Source organism: Salvia splendens, chromosome 11 (assembly GCF_004379255.2).
Source record: "Salvia splendens isolate huo1 chromosome 11, SspV2, whole genome shotgun sequence".
In the NCBI taxonomy this organism is placed as follows: domain Eukaryota; kingdom Viridiplantae; phylum Streptophyta; class Magnoliopsida; order Lamiales; family Lamiaceae; genus Salvia; species Salvia splendens.
Window position 1 is genome coordinate 30,358,235 of NC_056042.1, and position 2,633 is coordinate 30,360,867.

Sequence of the window (2,633 nt, forward strand, 5' to 3'; positions counted from 1 at the left end):
CGGGGCGGATCTTGTTTGTTATTACTAACTCGTGTATCTAGTGTGCAGGCTGTGAAGTAATCAAGGAAGCTAGCTAGGGTTTTTTATCAAAAAATTGTAATAGCTAGAGTTTCTTTACTCGTAAACAAGTTTGTAATATTTGATTAAAATCGGCCGTGTGGTTGAGAGTTTGACTGAGCTCTCTTGTACAAGAACAAAGAGGTCTCGGTAATTAGTGAATTCGGACTGGTATGATCCCTACAATAACAAATGCCAAGCCATTATTATTCCCCTTGATTGGAATATTAGATTCATATATTATATCCCTAGATATGCTAAATCTTCCCTCGTCATCAGCAATTATTCCCACTCCTAAATAATTTGAATAATTAAATCTATTCATCCCAAGAGTCTCAACTTCAGATACTCCACTTCATCGCAAAAGGTATATCCACCTTTTTATTATGTTAAAAATAGATAGACAATGGAACACAATTCGGTTACACCACTTCATCGCAAAAGGTATATCCACTTTTTTATCATTTTAAAAATAAATAGACAATGGAACACAATTCGGTTGATAAGAGGTTTCTCCTCCATGCAATTGGTACTAAAGGATTCAAGTTATTACAAGATAGACGAAGAGCTATTATTGATTATATCAATGTTCGAGGCCAAAGATCCCCATGTTTGAGTCCATCCTAACACATCCTTTAAATTTTATGATCATTTAACTGTAAAAAAATTTAGAAAAACAAAAGTACCATTTAAATTACATACATCACTAAAAAAAATTACTCACAAGTCACAATCACATCTCATCCTACTCTCTCCGTCCCATAATAGATAGCATAGTATGAGAATGACACGAGATTTTAGGAGATGTTGTTTTGTATGTTAGATGGAAAGAGAAAATAGTATATTTATACTAATGTGAGAGAGAACCTTTTTCTAAAAAATGAAATATGACATTTTTTGTTGAATAAAATAAAAAGGAAAGTAATCTAAATTTTCTTTTACTGTTATTTTTAAAATCTATACATGTTATTTAAACTAACTAAGTCAAAATACAAGGCAAAGTAATCTTAATTTTCTTACTCTCAATGTAGAATTGAATGGTCGGTATTCAGTCTTCAAATCATTCTCCTGTGTTTTCTTAGATAAAGAAGAATGAAATACTCCATTAATTAACAAGAACAAATATCGAATATCTAATTAAATCGTATCGCATTGATATCGCTTACTTACCAACAATTGGTAGAGTCCAAACTGTAATCAATTAAGTTGGGAAGAATCATTGAATAAAGTTGTAGGAGTATTCAAAAATGTTTGACAAGAGATACCCAAATAGTTGAATCAGCCGCAGAAAACAGAATCCTTTGAGATGAAAATGTTCCTCGAGATAAAATAGATTAAGTCATAAATCAAAAAGGTGCATCTACAAATAATAATGTACTAATTACCGGAAAGCATTTAACACAATATTTGACATTTCTTAAATGTAAAAACGATTCTCTACTAACAAAATTTAGGTTATTAATTCTTGTGAATTTGAATAAAAAAAACTAATGTTTACTGGAAAACCGATTAACAAGGAAATCATGAATATTTTTTGAATAATGTTGTTTATGATCATGTTAATTCTATTGATAGAAGCTAGCTGAACGTAAAGTGTGGTGAATTCTATTATAGGTAGGTCTACTTAAATGGTTAGATTCCAAACCGAGCCAAACTATCGGTTTCCGGTTAGCATATTAACCAACCGACTGTAGTAGGAAAAAAAAACCAACCGACTGTAGAAAGCATGCCTAGGTATGTATTCATATTTTTAGGTGAAGTAATAGAGACTTTAATATACATATCACACACTTGCATTAGGTGCTATAATAGATGAGATGCCACAAATTTTCTTGTAATGACTTCATATAATACAGACCAAATAAGAGAACTCATTCCAAAAGACTAGCCTGTTAGAAGAGAGAGTTCATTTAATCTATATATCATACACCAGTTGTTTTCACAACCAATGTGGGAATTGAGTCCGTAACATCATATGACTATAGTAAGTACCATTAATATATACTCCCTCCGTCTACGAAAAATAGGACACATTGTGAATGACACGGGTTTTAATGTGGAATTGGTAAAGTAAGAAATAAGGGAAAAAAACTAAGACAGAAGTAGTGTTAGTGTAATGTGGGGTCCATATTATTAGTAAGAGAGGGGAAAAAGTAAGAGAAAAGTAGTGTTAGTGGAATGTGGGTCCATATTATTAGTAAGAGAGGGAAAAAAGTAAGAGAGAAGTTGTTGAAAAACTTTCTCTTTTTAAATGTGCTCTATTTTTGTGGATAACCAAAAATGACAAATGTGCTCTATTTTTTGTGGACGGAGGGGGGAGTAGTTGTGATATGCGCTAGCATGAATTTATTCATTAGTTGATAAATACTCCTATCCGTAATCCATGTATACAACTTATACGTTGAAAATCAAACTTACCATATATAGAACTCATAAGTTTTTTTGTTATCATTTCCACAATATTTACATATGAAACTATAACCGCAGATAATTAGACAAATATAGTAGTTACACACATGTTATGAAAAGAAGAAAACAGAAAAGAGAGAAATTAAGGAGAAACCAGTCGATTTGGT